This window comes from Onychomys torridus, chromosome 21 (genome assembly GCF_903995425.1).
Source record: "Onychomys torridus chromosome 21, mOncTor1.1, whole genome shotgun sequence".
NCBI lineage: Eukaryota > Metazoa > Chordata > Mammalia > Rodentia > Cricetidae > Onychomys > Onychomys torridus.
The window spans coordinates 9,657,944-9,673,937 of record NC_050463.1 but is presented as its reverse complement, the minus strand read 5'-3'; the positions used below and the strand labels follow the sequence as shown (position 1 = coordinate 9,673,937).

Sequence of the window (15,994 nt, the reverse complement as noted above, 5' to 3'; positions counted from 1 at the left end):
ATCTACTTTTTTCCAAATCCTTTTTGTTCATTTTCTTTTCTTTCAAACAAGAACCTTAAATCTAATCTCCATTGTTTAGCCTTTTTTCTGGTCATTAACTATAACAACTTTTAACCAATCATCCTAAACAATGATAATTATCCAAAACCCATTAAAACACCAAAAACCACCCAACCCACCTCTTGGGAATATGGGTGTTGTGTTCTTAAAATTACTTCCTGCTGTCTGGGGGTAAAGGAATCTTTAGGGAATCCTGAAAAGTAAAATTTTGGGATAATGGTCAATTCTGAAATTCTTAACAAGGAAAACTATAATTATAACTAACTGATCTTCAACTCCCTCAGAGACCCAACAATGAAATAATACTACCTAATAAAAAAAATAAAAACAGGAAGTGCATGCAAGCAGCTTCCAAAAAAACGAGAGAGGTAGCTGTATCATTTTTTTAAATCAGTCTCTGCATAATGCTAAAATGCAGGGCTTGTCTCAAGTCCTTTTTTGAGTACTCCATGAGGCTGGATCATCTTAGCTACTATTCTCAAAACTTTCCTGAGCAGTTTTTAGTCCAAAGCCTATCTTTGGGTGATGTTTGAGAATTTAGTGGTATTATAATCATTCTGATGGTATCGTTGTTGTGGGGCCCCATAATCTTTTTGGAGATTTCAAAGTCACTGTTAGACATAGTCATGGTTCCCTGCAGAAAGTTGATAGAAACTCAAACATGAGAACATGTACAGGCAGGAGGATGAATCATTTTTTCTATGATTAGTTAGTACTATATGTGATCATTCATATTATGATAAAAGTTTAAAATATATATAAAATATGCCAGGGTCTTCAGTTCAGTTCCATTGGTCCACATATCAGTTTTTATTCCAGTACCAAGATGTTTTTATTACCATAGCTCTATAGTAGAGCTTAAGGTCAGGGATTGTGATGCTTCCAGAGACTGATGTAGGTTCTGATTAAGCCATATTGGTTTTTTTGTTGTTGACTATATTTTTGCCCTGGTGAGTACCCATTTCTTTCTTCACTTGGTACAAGTGGTGTCTGTGTCAGAGGGAGCCTCTCTTGGTCTGATCAATATTCGTGGTCCAGTGGGAGCTCTTGCAGCTGATGGGCTCGTTGTCTCAGGGAGCTGCTCTTAGTCCAATTGGCACTTGTGGGCTCTGTCTCAGGGAGTAGCTGCAATATTGGTGTGGGTGGGCAGGGAGGGGTGGCACTTGTGGGTTATAGGGTCTGGTGAGGCATGGTGGTAGTCTGACCTATCTGCAGCAGATCTGCCTACTGACTGGCCTGAAACTGGGACTGCAATTGGTGGTGGTTTAGGGGTGCAGGGTTGTGCCCCTGGGCCTAAAGCTTAGAGGCTGGGGTGTTTGAGTATGAGGATAGAGATTCACCTCTTAGTCCAACTGGGTGCTTGCAGGCTCTGTCTCAGGGAACAGTTGTAGTCTTGGAGGGTGAGTGGGATTTGGGGTAGGTGGGGCTTATGAGCTACAGGGTCTGGTGGGAGATGGTGGTAGATGGACCTGTCTGCAGGAAACCTGCTTATTGGCTTGAGACTGGGACTGCAATGGGTGGTGGTGTGGTGGCACAGGGCTGTGCCCCTGGGCTTCACCTAGACAAAGACTCACCTCTTAGTCCAACTGGACACTGGCAGGCTCTGTCTCAGCGAATATTTGCAGTCTCAGAGGGTGGGTGGGATTTGGGGGAGGTGGGGCTTGTGTGTTACAGGGTCTGATGGGGATGATGGTAGTCTGACATGTTTGCAGGAAGTCTGTCTGCAGACTGGCCGGAATCTGGGACTGCAGTCGGTTGTGGTGTAGAGGCGCAGGGTTGTGCCCCTAGGCCCAAAGCCTGGGGGTCTGGGGTATTTGGGAATGAGGACGGAGAACCACTTCTTAGTCCAATCTGGTGCTGGCCAGCTCTGTCTAATGTGGCTTATTTTTTTATGTTACTTTTACTGTCTATTTAAAGACTTTAATTTTTAAAACTATCCATTTATTTATTTAACTGTCTATCCTCCTTTTCCACTTTCTTTCAAGCCTACATACATTTTTACACACATTGTAAACTGTTTAAAGTTTTATTTAATCAAAGTCTGTCATATTGTGAATTTATAATGTTTTTATGACCAGGAGAGGTTTTTTTTGTTTGGTTGGTTTGGTTTGCTTTGTTTTGTTTTGTTTTGTTTTGTTTTGATTTGGTTTGATTTGGTTTGTTTTTTTTTTGTCTTTTGAGACAGGGTTTCTTTGTGTAGCTTTGTGCCTTAATTGGAACTCACTCCATTGCTCAGGCTGGCCTCAACCTCAGAGATACATCTGGCTCTGCTCCCAAGTGCTGGGATTAAAGGCGTGCAACCACCACCACCTGGCTGACCAGAAGAGATTTTTAAACTGCTAAATTGCATGGCTAGAACCAAGCTACTGCCTTGGCTGCTGGCTTTTCCCACTTAAGCATCCCAAAATGGTGGTAAGTTTACTGTCACCTTTGTGGGACCCATGCTCACCAATGACTCTGGGAAGCAGTAGGTCTATGCCTCCATCCAGCAGTATGTAGCTCAAGAAACTCTTTTTTTTTTAATTAGCAAAATCTTTATTTACCATGCACCATGTTATGTGGCTTGCAGAAACTTCTGTGTAACTTTGTGGGAATCTACCACGCTATGCTCAAGTCTGAATTCTGCAGTGTCTTGCAGCCCACATGAGACATGAAGCAGGTACCTATTTTTGGCTCCCTTTAGAATCTCTTGTTAAGTATTCTCAGGTTTCAGGTGGAAACTCGAGCCAACCCATTGGGCACCATTTGCAGCTGAAGCTTTCCTGTACTTGCTCTCACCAAGGTGCCACAGCCACTTATAAAATTCCTGCGTCCTGCCTGACCCTGTAACCACTCAGACCCAAGTAAATATGCAGAGCTTATATTAATTAAAACTGCTCAGCTATTAGCTCAGGCCTGCCATTGACTAGCTCCTACACTTAAACTCAGCCCCTTCCTGTTAATCTAAAAATCACCACATTTTCCATTGTGGCTTTACCTGTGTGCCATTACATGCTGCTCCCTGAACAGTGGGCTGGCATCTCCTCACTCAGCCTTCTGCTTCCTAGAATTCTCCTTCTTTGCTTATGTCGCCTATACTTCCTGCCAGGCTACTAGCCAATCAGCATTTTATTAAACTAGTATACGAAAGCATTATCCCACAGCATGCTTGGGTTTCTATAAGGAGAGAGACATGCTCCAACTCCAAAGCAAGCTTTAATTTTAATTGAACTGGGACTACATAAAGTCCATTTATATTAAGTGTCTATAGAGAAAAGCAGAAACAAATATTTAGAAAAATTTATGAAATTTTATGTGTGATATACCAATAGGCCAAATTACTCTTTTCTTGGGACAGTTCTTCTGGATGATTTGTTCTCCTTCAGATGTCTCTTTTGTCCTGTGTTCTTCAAATTCCTTAGCATTTACTCTGCTGAAAGACAAAGACAAAAACCCTTCCTCAAAACTAACTTTGGGGAGGTTTCCTTTTGGCAAGTTATACCTGATTAAATGATAAAACATTTGTTAGTAATATAAGTTAGTTTACATTGAATGGTAATGATGGTTGATGAACTATTATCTCTTCTAATTTAGAGTCTCTCTTGTTCAAATCAAACTTTTATCAATTTTGATGGTATCCATAGCTTTTCTTTTCCTGTAGAAACGAAAGCAAAACCTCATCCCCAACATAATACATATCCTGGTTTCAATTCTGAGGTCACCACATCTTCAACATATTCAGGCTGATTTAAGTTTGTAGCCCTTGCTATTATTTAATGTCTCTCCATAACTATTGTTCTTTTCTCATTAGCACTGAGTAAATTAAAGGTGCAAAGAGCATTATGTAATCTAGTTCTAGGAGTTGTTACCCCTTTCTGTTTATTTAGCATATCCTTCAGAGTTCAATTTGATCTTTCTATGATTGCTTGGCCTGCAGATGTGTAGTGTACATATAATATGCTTTATATTGAAAAAAGCAGAAAACTGTGTCATTTTTACCAGAGATATATGCAGGATCACTGTCAGTTTTAATTTGTGCAGGTATACCCATGATGGCCATAACTTCTAGCAAACACATGATTACAGAATCAGCCTTTTTGTAACTCAGAGCAGTTGTCCATTGAATCTTACATAGGTATCAATGGTGTGGTTTATATATTTTAATTTTCAAATTCTACAAAATGAAACACACCCATCTGCAAGGTTTTATTCCTCTGAATGCCCTTTGGTTACATTCTGCTGATAGTAGAGTTTGATTATAAGAAGAACAAATAGTTTATTTCTTTATAATTTCCTTGGCTTTTTTCCAGGTTATGGAAAATCCTTTTTTAAACTTTACTATTTACTGATATATATTTTTTGAAATTCTGAGGCCTCCAGCACATTTCCTATCAATAGTTTATAAATCTTATTATTCCCTTGTTCTAGAGAGCCTGTCAGACCTGTATGGGATCTCATATTTGTTATATATATAAGGCATAATTTCTGTTCCTGATTATATCTTGTAACTGAATAAATAACAAAGTTAATTCTGACTCATCAGGTATAAATTCAGCTGTTGCAATATGTAAGACCAGTCTTTCAGCATACTGAGAGTCAGTAAATATGTTGAGAGGTTCTGAAAAACCTATTAATACCATCAGAATATGATATAATTCTGATTTTTGAACTGAATTATAAGGACTTTGAGCCACTTAACTTAAATTTTCTGATTTGTAACCTGCCTTTCCTTGTTTATTTCCATCTTGGTGTTTACCGTAAAAGGGTAAGCAGCATCTAGTAAGCAATCTTCATGGGATTTTTGCTATCACTTTTGAGATATTTATTGTTAAACTCTCCCAAAAACTTACTGCAGGTTCTTTGCCAAGGTTTACTTTCTGCCCATAATTTGTCAATGTCATCATTAGTTAAAGGTATTACAATTTCTGCTGGATCTACTATGCTAATTAATGACGTCTCAATTTTCCTTTTAAAATCAAATCAGAGATCATTTCCACATAAATTTTTATTTTTTACTCTGTTTATTTGGTAGAATTATTATTCTAACAATATCTTCTCTCTGCATTAAAAGTCCTGTAAGAGAATGCTTAGAGGGTATGATAACCAAAATGCAACCAAGCTTTGGATCCACACAATCCTCACGTGCGTCCTGTATTTTCTTTTCCACCAAAGCCAATTCTCTTCCACCTTCAGCTGATAATTCTCTTGGACTGTATAAGTCCTTGTCACCCTCTAAAGATTTGCAAAATTACTCATTCATCATTTTCCCCAACTGCAGTCCATAGATAAGAAATATCTCTGACTAATTTTTGAAAGTCATTAAGAGTCTGTAATCGATCTTGCCTAAGTTGAATCTTTTAGAAATTAATTTTTATAGACCCATTTTATATCCTAAATAATTAATAGAATCTCCTCTTTGTATCTTTTCAGGAGAAATTTGTAATCCTCAAAACAGCAAAATTTTCCTTACTTCTTCAACAATTATTTTCAAAATTTGAATTGGCTAGTAAAATATCATCCATGTAATGATGAATTATAGATATAGGAAATTATTCATGCATTATTTTCAAGGGCTGTCATACAAAATATTGGCACAGAGTTGGGCTATTTAATATTCCCTGTGGCAATATCCATTGATATCTCTTAACCAGCTGAGAATTATTATAAGGAGGTACCATGAAGACAAATCCTTTTCTGTCTTCTTCTTGTAAGGGTATTGAGAAGAAACCCATTTATTTAATTATTTATTTATTCAATTATTTATGTATTTCTTTTTTATTTTTGGGGGAGGTGTGAGACAGTGTTTCTCTGTGCAGTTTTGGTGCTTGTCATGGATCTCTCTGTGTAGACCAGGCTGGCCTTGAACTCACAGAGATCTACCTGGCTCTGCCTCCTGAGGGCTGGCATTGAAGGCATTTGCCTCCACTGCCTGGCAAAGAAACCCTTTTAAATTGATAACTATAAGAGACCATGCATTAGGTAACAGAGTAGGCAATTACATTATTGGCTGAATTACACTATTAATTGTTCTTAACTTTGTTACCATTCTTCACTTATGAGATTTATTTTTAATAACAAATACAGGAGAATTCCACGGGATGGTTGATTCTTCAGTGCGCTGAGCATTTAACTGCTCTTGTAACAGCACTTCCAGTGCCTGCAGTTTCTCTGTTGTTAAAGGCCATTGCTGAACCCATACAGGCTTGTCTGTTAACCATTTGTCTGATGTTTGTATACAATCTAGATGGTTGGTGACTGTTCTTTATAATACCTTCTAAAGTTTATCTCAGAAATATATGTTAGTTTACAGTTTGTTTCTGAGGTTAGAGGAATGTTAATCTGGGTATCCCATTGTTGTAATAAATCATGGCCTTTTAAATTCATAACTATATTCACCACACGGAAATCATAACATGTCCACACGGTTGGGCTTGCCCGGCAGACCACCTAGTTATTTCCAGTTCAAAATAGTCATTTCCAGGTCAGAACATCTTGTGTGACTAAGACTCCATGGCTTTACATGGTTGCATAAAGCATGCGAGCGGCCATGTAATCTATGCACATGCGTGGAGTAGCCACATGCGGTCCTGTATGCATGCGCAGCTCACTCTTTAAAAAGCTGGTGCCATGTTGCACAGGTCTTGCTTCTCTCTTCTCTCTCTCTCCTCTCCTCACTCACGTGTGTGCTTACACAGGCCTGTCACATCTCTTCTATCCTATATTAATAAACAGCTCTTCTGTGGATGTGTCGTGTTCGGGACGTGTTCCTTGCAGGGTAAGAGTGCCATAAATAACTAACACACACACCTTTATTTTCCTCTCTGTCTTTCTGGTACTATACATTCAACAGATCTTGCACACTGTTACACTTGAGATAATGTTCCAATATCTAACAGCTGAACATTTACCTCCTAGAGAGTACAATTTGGATGTCAGGGTTATGGTGCCACTATTGTTATGTTTGCACCTGTGTCTACAAGACCTTCAATGAGAACATAATTTATTCATATTTGTAATTTTTGTCTATGTTTATTTATAGAAGTTTGCCCAAAAAATTCACTTTATTTCTCCCGAATTTTTGTTCTCTCTACTATAACTGTTCTATCACCCCATACAGTATGATTTTTAAAACATGCATTTGGTTATTTAATTGCTCTGAGAATGGTTTTCTTCTACAATAACAGGAAAAAATTAACTAAAATTGCCTTGGGGGTCTGCAAGATGCCCCTCAGGGAGTTTCCCAATGGCAAAGGCAAAGGATTACCTTTCTGTCCCTTGTTGATCTACATTCATTAGTGCAATGTGTGCCTTTACCATACCTTCTGTATAATCCAGGAGAGGCATTCTGTTGCCATTGTCCCTTGAAGAAACATTGTTTCTGGGAATGTCCTGTTTACAGTCCGTTTTTAAGTGACCTTGTTTACTGCAGTAAAAGCGTCTGACATTATTATTTTTTTTTCAAACTTCTGGAAATCACCTCTCCTATCCAAGTATCATCATAGTCATGAAATTCAATATTAATTGTATCTTGGATACATTCCTCCAAGGGTGCTGATCTTGTTTTTAAATGACCTAATTACCCATTTGCATGCTGTGTTTGCATTCTCAAAAACCAGAGATTCAATTATCAGTCTAGCTTCTGAATTTGGTATCATTTTATTTACCGCTGAAGATAGCTTTTGTAAGAAATCTTTGAAGTTTTGTTTTGGACCCTTTATAATTTTTATAAATGACTCAATTTTCTTTCCTACTACTTCAATTCTATATCAAGCATCCAAGGATGACATTCTACATAAACATAGAGTATGGGCACCATATAGATATTCTCTTTGTATATCAGCAAAATCACCCTCCAAGAAGTTGATCTTGGTAAATCTCCATACTTCTATTCCTACATAGTTCTAAAATCTCAGCCTTCTCTTTCTACTGGTTTCTCCATTGTAACTGTGGACCAGCCTTTAGGCAGCTGTAACCAAATCTTTCCAGCCTGTGAGGGATAATTCTATTACAAGTTGACCATGAGTTTAACATCTGCTTTACAAATGGAGAATGCATGCCATATGAGACTATGGCTTCATTAAATGTCCTTAAATCTAACATTTCCACAGTAGTCTTATGTAGAAATGATAGAATAGAGGGTAGATTATTGAAGCAATTTTAAGAACACAATGCCCACATTCCAAAAGAGGTGGTATGGGGCGTGTGGTTTTTGTTTTTTTTAATGGGTTTTGGGTTTGGGATAATTTTCATTGTTTAGGAAGGTTGGTTACAAGTTGTTGTTGTTGTTAAGAGCTAGGAAAAGGGCTAAGCAAAGGAGATTAGATTTAAGGTTCTTGGTGTTTTTTAAAAGATATATAGAAATGATAGAATAGAGGGTAGATTATTAAATCTACTTGGAAAAATAAAGAGAAGATATACGATATACGTTATAAATAAAAAGATAATATTATTGAATCTACTTATAAAAAACAAAATTACTAGTTTTAAATACTTTACATTGGATTGGATTTTTGTGTATTGTATACATTTTATATATATTGAGATTGATATTGTTAGAAAATGTTATAGCTATATTTATAATCTTGTTCAAGATATTGTACTTATACCATACATTTAACAATGTAGTGCAATTTTCTAATCCTTGAATGTAATTTTTACCAACTATTAGGATATAAAGAAATGAAAGTTAGTAGTTAGACATTACAATCAAACTGGTAGTATTATTAGGTATGTTTTCAAGATTGAGCAGATATATTTTAAATAGACAGGTCATATTCAAACCCTTCAGAGATCTACAGAATATAGCTTTTAAAATGTTTTTATAACTTAGAAATTTTTTTCTTTTATTTATGACTATGAGACATGTCGGCTCCTGGCAGTACCCATCTACTTCAGAGAAAATATGGGCATTGAAGAAATTGAATATGGTGTGAACTTTCATTGTGACTAAAGTTAGCCACTGTACAACAAAGTATCCTTGAATCAACTGCTGTCAAACAGGACAAAATGGACAGATAGGACATAAAACAAAGGACTGCCAATTCTTGCCAAGACAAGTGTGGTTGTGACTTTAAAAACAGGCATCTTCTGAGGCCAGGACAATATGACACTATGCCTGAAGAGGCCTTTGCAATCCAGAAAATGTACAGTGCCCCTTTCTTCAAAGGCAGATGAACTGGCAGTGTACAAATGGCTTCTGATGTGCAGTGGAACAGCAGCTGAAACAGTTATTCTTGAAAGAGTAACTAAGCTGACAGAGTCTAACCTGTCAATGATAGACTGACATTTAATGAAAGAGAAGGAGCCACCTACAAGCCAAGAAGAATGGGATGCAGAGAAGAATGGGATGTCGAGATGAAGCCACACATAAGCCAAGAAGACTGAATTTTAAAAAAATCAACAATTTCCAGAATTTAAAATCCTCAGTCATGACAGGACACTAGTGGAATTCAGGTGTTTCTGGTACATGAACTACTCTCACCAAATGTGAGGTCGAACTGTTGTCCTTGTGTACATCTTACTTCAGAAATGAGTCTGTTGGATATGCTAAGCCTATAGGCTGAAGAAGATGTCCCAATGTTGTGGAGAAACCTTGGGTAACTGTACAGGCAGCTGGCTGTTTCTGTCAACTCACATTTTTTTGGAAGTCGCTTGTTTGCACGTTCTGTTTTATTACGTAATATTATTTCCTTCTTGGGTCTCTGAGGGAGTTGAAGATTAGTTACAGTTTTAATTAAAGATTAGATAGTTATTGTTATAGTTTTCCTTGTTTAGAATTTCAGAAAAGAAACTCACTAAAGAGGTATAAGAATATAAATTTGAAAAACATTATAAGATAGTAACATAATTTAGGATAGAAAGTGAGTCAGGTACCTTTTGGACTGTCACAATAGGATAAATAATGGAATATTTTCTCTTAGTTTGTCAAATGCAAATGGATGAGACATTGTTTAGATATTTATTGCTTATAAATATTATATAAAGTTATTGTACTTATTGTATATAGTTTTTCTTATATTAATTATAACATTTTTTCTTTTTATTAGAATAGAAATATGATGATATTTTATTTGTGCTGAAATGTGATTTTATTTGTATGTTGATAAACAAAGTTGCCTAGGGATCAGAGCTAAGAGCAAGCCATTTAGCAGAAGTCCAGCAGTGGTGACACACACCCTTAATTTGATCACATGGCAGGCAGAGTCTCTGTGTGTTCAAGGACACAACCAAGTGGTCACCTGAACCTTCAATCTCAGTAAGAACCACAGAGACAGACAATGATGAGGATGTCATGTGGTTGGGTTTAGAACCAATGAGAAGGCAGAACAGAAAGGTAATAAAAAGACAGGACACAGGAAGAAGGTCTCTCTCTCTCAGGGCAAGGACAGCAGTGAGTGGTAAGATAAGGTGGTCTTAGCTCTTGGCTGCTACTCCAATCTCTGGGCTTTTAACTCTTTATTTGGCTCTGTGTTTCTTATTTAATAAGACCATTTAGAATTACATCTACAGAGTCTAATTAGCTCCCACACAGCCTTGAGCATTTGGCAATTCCTATAAGGTTACCAGATTGATTAATGTTGGCTGTTTGAAAACAAAAGGCTGTTTCTCTGTAACTGTGTAATTCAATGCTGAGATATGTTCTCCTTTAAATTCTTCTGTATGGGTCTGAATTTCCCTTTGATTTGTTTTAACGAGTTTTTTTCTAAAACTTTTATCTTGGAACTCAAATTAACTAACCTTTTAATGATAAAATAAAAATGACCAAACAAATAATATTCAAAATTGATATTATATAAATCCCATCAACATTAATTATCCTCCCATTTAATTGTTCCATTTTCAGACTTCCTAATGTATTATTAAACAGAGACCAAATTCCCTTCATTGTAAAAATGTATCCCATTTTTATAGGAAAAATTCTTTTTTAACTACTTTCTCCCTTTAAGATATTCTGATTTACTCTCCACATCTGCCAACTACATAGAATAGAAGTCTGAGGGAGTTTCAAGGCAGCTATTTAGTGTTGTAGCAATTAGAGATGGAAATCCAAGGTGAGCCTGCAGCCCAGCAGGAGAGAAGAATCCAAAGAGACCCTGGCCCATGTGGGGTGGGCACTCTGGCCACATACAGCTCAGTTTTGAGCCAGGGCCTGTAAGGCCACAGGCAAGCAGCTTTTCTGTGAATTTGTGCCATAAACATTAGGGCACCAGATGTAAGATGTATCTTAAATGGCCTTATTAATAAATATCCCAGAGCCAGATGTTGTGGTGAAAGATTGAAGGAATAGGCAAAGACACAGCCAACCTAACTTTACCAGTTCAGCCATCAGAGAGAGCTACTACCTGTATACTCACACCTATAAACTTTTCTGTGTTTGGCCATCTTACTTCCTCTCTCCACTCAGCCACAACACCTCCTCTTTCTTCCCAGCTCTATCACTTCCTGTCTGTCTATACAGACCTATAGACCTACAGACCTCTATGGTTTACTAACACTGGGATTAAAGGCTTGTACCACCATGTCTGGCTCTGTTTGCAGTGTGGCCTTGAACTCACAGAGATCCAGAAGAATCTCAGCCTCCTGAATCGTAGGATTAAAGACATGTGCTACCACTGCCTAACCTCCATGTTTAATACAGTAGTTGGCTTTTTCCTCTGATCTCTATGCAAGCTTTACTTATTAAAGCACAAATAAAGTATCATCATAGGAGTAGATGTGGCCTTGGTGAGAAAAGTGTGTCATTGAGAATGGGCTTTGGTTTTTCAAGAGATCAAGTCATCATCAGTGTCTTTATATTCCTGTTCCTGAGTATCTGGATGTGTAACATTCAGCTACTTCTCAAGAAACATGCCTGTCTCTGTGCTACCATGTTCCTTGACATTATGGTGATGGACTAAACCTCTGAAACTGTAAACAAGCCCCAACTAAATGCTTTATTTTATATGTATTAGGATGGTTATAGTGTGTCTTCACATCAATATAACATATAGTAAAAAATACTAGGGAATGGGGTATCTCTGTGACAGACTTGGCTATGTGACATAGGATGTCTCATGTGACAGACCTAGATGCCAGAATGTGGACTTTGTAACTGTTGATTAGGAAAGCAACCGAATGTTTTAAGTGAGGCTTAATGGACCAAACTAGCTGGAGCATATAAGACAGTCCTGAGGGATATTTGAATTCTTGGACCCAGTTCAAGCAGTTTCAGAACAAAAGAAATTTAGTAAAATGCTTAAAGACTATTCATTTAAGATTTTGACTAAGATTATGCTTGATTTTTGCCCTGGTCCAAAATAAATGCCTGATTCTAAATTGAAGAGTTTTGGATTAAGGGAATTGAGGAAATTTTAAGATAGCCTAGTGTTGACATCTCTATATGGTTATTAGTGGTCACTCTTATACCAATCTATAATGAAAAGCAGTAAGTGAGCATGGGAAAACACAAAACAAATGGTTTAAGAAGAAAAGGAGCACCAGAAAGTGCAATGGAGCTAATTCCAGAGCTTAAAGAGATAAAAAGTTTTAAAGAAAAGCCTGATGCTAAATGGAATAAAGGGAGCGGCAAACTCAGGGCAAGAACCCACTGAGCTAAGTTTCCAACTTGGGAAATGAAATACATAATATTTCAGCAAAAGAAGTAAATTAAAAAGACAAAACTTGTAAAAATGTATTTGAATAAGAGGGCCCAGTTCCAACCCTAATATGCAGAAAACCTTGGAAGATTTGGCTGCATGGCTCTGGCTTGGAGTAAAATATAGAAGAAAGTGGTTGTGGAATCTTCCTTTATGGCTATGTAAAGCCACTAGGACAGATATTTGTCTGATGTGTCCCTGCATGAAGGCCAAAAGATATCATCGAGTGAAGCTGTGAAGGTAAAGCCCAGATTTTACTGGAGATCCCAAGATGTTGGAGATACCAGAGTCATGGGATACCTGCCAAAATACCTGCAGACAAAATGTTGAAGTAGCCCAAAGCAGAGAACTTTGTTGCAGGCAACAAAAGAGAAAGGAGTTGGGGATCTGAAGAGTGCTTTAACATCAGATATAAGAAATACAGAATATGAAGTTTGCCCTGTTGAATTTTGGTCTTTCTTTGGGTCAATATTTCTTCATTTTGTTTTTCCCCTCCCTTTTGAAATGACAGCATATATTCTGTGACATTATATGTTGGAAATATTTTATCTGCTTTTTAATTTTAATTTTTCCAATAGCTTAAAGGTAAGAGACTGCCAGGAGTCTCAGAAAACACTTTAATTTTTGGGCATTTAAACATTTCTGAGGCTGTGATAGAGTATGAGGACTTTTGAAGTTGGGTTAAATGCAATTTACGTTTTAATGTACTAACAAGCCCACAGAGTCAGGGACTAGTATGTGGTGGTTTCAGTGAGAATGATTCCCATAAGCTGATATGCTTGTTTTCTAGGGAGAGGCATGGACTGTTGGAGTACATGTGGACTTGTTGAAAGAAGTGTGTCATGGGTGATGTGGTTTAAGTTCTCAAAAGCACAAGCAGCACCACAGCTTCTCTCTTCCTTCTTCCTAAGGATCTTGATAGAGAACACTCAGCCACTTTTCCAGAAACATACCTGCCTGTGTGCTACTGGGCTCATTATTATTACAATAGTTCCTCTGATAGTATAAATGAGCCCCAATTAAATTCTTCAAAAAGAATTGTCATGTTCATGGTGTCTCTTCACAGCAATAGAACATTGGCTAAGACAGCATGTCTAGATCACAAAGCCAGCTGATACAATGCTATGTACATTTTGCTTATGCCCTTAGTCTGGATCCGCATACAGAATCAAGGACATACAATGCACTCAGGTGCACACTGTTTACAAAAAGCAATATTTCCACTAAAAAAGTTGTACTTCTCATGCACAAAAATGCCGGTCAGTTTCAATACATCACATCAACAATTAACATAAAGATTTAGAAAAAAAAAAGGACATTTACTTTTTTCACAAACTTTTATTCCTATAATACCTGTTTATGGACTTCTATCAATTCACATTTAGATTTGTTCTTGTCACTACTTACCTGTGTATTTGAAGCAAAAAGAAAAACCAAAATACACATCAATTTTGAAAATGTCACAACATAAGGATACAGACTTTTTTTCAACACTGTATTTAAAATTCATGCATTCATATGGTCTATTTGGATTTATTCTACCTTCCTAGTCCTTTTCCTATTGACTTGAGAATGGACGTGGCATGTCAAAGTGTTTCGAGTGAGGCTAATGCTAGGTGCTGCTGCGAGAAATGAGGGGGATGTAATTAATTTTCAACTAATTATATTTAAACTAAAAATGTTCTTATGTGTATATAGTATGCATAAATGTGTGTCCATGATTTCATATGTGAGTGATTTTTGCATGTCAGTGTAAGCACACCTGCATCTCTACATGTATTTGTAATTTAGAAGACAAACATCGGTGTTTTTCTTCACTTATCTCTCCTGCAGTAGTCTCCTTTGTTCCCAACTACACATTTCAACCTAGATGACATGCAAAATTATGAATCCATCCCTTCTATCTTGTTAGGATGTGGTTGCTGAGGAACACTACCCCAAGTTTGGGTGGATTCTTGTGTTCTGTACTATTGTCCACATCATTTCAAAATAAGTAAGCTATTCCTCAAGATCTTAAAAATATTTCTTTAAACAACAAGAGTCTGAGGTTTTTGCCTAGGACAATCTAGGTACCTACCTGGTGGCCAAGATTGTGGACTGACTGTCCTTGTCATAAATTCAATTTGTACAATGGGTTAAGGAAAATTAGGCATATGGATAGCAATAAATTTTTTTCTTATAGAATTAATTACAAAATGTTTTTGTTTCTCATCAAACATTCTTTAAAAAATTTACCATCAAATAACCATCAAAGAGCAAGCAAGATATGTGGTATAAGGAAGAGAGAATATGTTCATTCCAGGGTTCATAATATGCTTGATAGCTGTAAAATCATCAAATTAAATTATATATTTTATGCCTTCAGTTTCCTTACAGGCACTTTCTAGTTTTAAAAATAGAATATATTCAGTTTTAGCACCTTCTTCTGCATACTACCACATACCTGTCTCATTGGAAATCTCATTCTCTGGGCACCAGGCACAATCAAAGCAGCAGTCTACTGCTTGTTCTTGATGAAATTTCCTGAATCCAGGAGTGCATGTCACACTGCATGTAGAAGTGGGAACCTTAGGGAAATGAAATTTTAGTTGGTAACAGACACAGGTTACAATTATTCTTCTATTATCATGCATTGTTTATCAAATTCAGGTATCTGAGCATTTTCTATGAATCTGCAATGAAATTGAAGGCCATACAATATTTAGTACATGGTGTAACATTCTATGTATAAAGTATTGGTTGTAGAGATGAGAAACTGTTTCTTCCTAAATTGAAATTATCTAATAGGAATACTTAGGAGGCATGCATTGCTCTTGATAAGTTTAAAACTCAAAATCAAGGATGCTGACTCTGGTGGGAAGGAAAGCAGGGTGGAACAATGAAGAGTAATGGAATGAAGAAAACGAAGCATTGGTGTAGGAAGACTTTCACTGATTTAGAATTTTTTAAGTTAATTTTTGACAAAGAAGCCAAAAATGTACAATGGAAAAAAGAAAGCATCTTCAACAAATTGTGCTGGCATAACTGGATGTCAGTGTGTACAAGGCTGCAAATAGATCCATATCTGTCACTGTACACAAAACTTAAGTCCAAGTAGATCAAAGACTTCAACATAAATCCAGTTACTCTGAACCTTACAGAAGAGAAAGTAGGAAGTAGTCTTGAACACATTGGCACAGGAGATCACTTCCTAAATATAACACCAGTTCCACAGACACTGAGCAAAATAATCAATCAATGGGACCTGTTGAAACTGAGAAGCTTTTGTAGAGCAAAGGACATGGTCAACAAGACAAAGCAACAGCCTACAGAATTGGGAA

General features: G+C 37.0%; 1 pseudogene; it reads right to left on the bottom strand.

Moving 5' to 3' along the window:
* Positions 1-15,994, bottom strand: part of LOC118571472 — a 33,980-nt pseudogene that overhangs the window by 4,855 nt on the left and 13,131 nt on the right.